Source organism: Pyxicephalus adspersus, chromosome 4, assembly GCF_032062135.1.
Source record: "Pyxicephalus adspersus chromosome 4, UCB_Pads_2.0, whole genome shotgun sequence".
Lineage (NCBI taxonomy): Eukaryota > Metazoa > Chordata > Amphibia > Anura > Pyxicephalidae > Pyxicephalus > Pyxicephalus adspersus.
Genome location: NC_092861.1, coordinates 130,570,592 through 130,571,290, shown reverse-complemented (window position 1 = coordinate 130,571,290; position 699 = coordinate 130,570,592). Strand labels below are relative to the sequence as shown.

Below are 699 nucleotides of genomic sequence, written 5' to 3'. Positions count from 1 at the left end.
GTGCTGCATTAGCTGCATCATTTATATGGCAATGAGTGTGTGGCCAGTGCAATGTGGTGATTGTGTGTGATTGTGCGTCCATGCCTGGGATCATTACATACAGACATTAGTATATTCAGCATTGATGACACTATTGCAGCACTGTATAGCAGACGATGACTCAAGCATCCCCGGGCAGGCCCCGCCCATCTGCCCTCCCCGCCCAATGATGGAGGGCTATTCTAAGCTTCTGACGTCAGGAAGGACGGCCATCTTTGATAAGGGCAGAGCTGCCTTTTCCATTGAAGAAGAAGACTCGAGGAGGTCGGGATCGGCGCTTCCATCCTCCATAAAGCTATTGAGGGATCGGACTATAGGGACCCGCACCGTGCAAGGTAAAGGCTGCCTCTGCTTTCTGCCTTCCTCTATATACGGAGCTTGATTTGTTTTTTGCATTGATTGTGTTAAGCTGCTTAGATGGAGAAGGAATCCTAATAACTGACAAATCTGAGCTTGTTCTATACCGGGGCCATGCTAATGGTGACCGGCTTTGGTGTTGTTGTGATTGATGATGAGCGGTGTGGATTCCGTGTGCTGCTGGGCGGATTCAGCACCGCAGCGATGTGGACAGCTCCACTGCAGAGCCAGTGCGGTATTCAGCCCAACATCATCACCCTATGGAGGGATCAATACAAGCCAGGGGTGCATCCTCATAGAGAT

The 699-nt window shown here is 50.5% G+C and overlaps 1 protein-coding gene across 2 annotated transcripts in view; it reads left to right on the top strand.

Annotated features, from left to right (window-relative positions):
- Positions 1-225: 225 nt before the first annotated feature.
- Positions 226-699, top strand: part of SNAP25 (synaptosome associated protein 25) — a 64,569-nt gene continuing 64,095 nt past the window's right edge. For both annotated transcript variants that reach the window (XM_072409626.1, XM_072409627.1), the window contains exon 1: positions 226-374. The gene's annotated coding sequence lies outside the window, so the exon portion shown is untranslated. The remainder of the gene's footprint in view (positions 375-699) is intronic.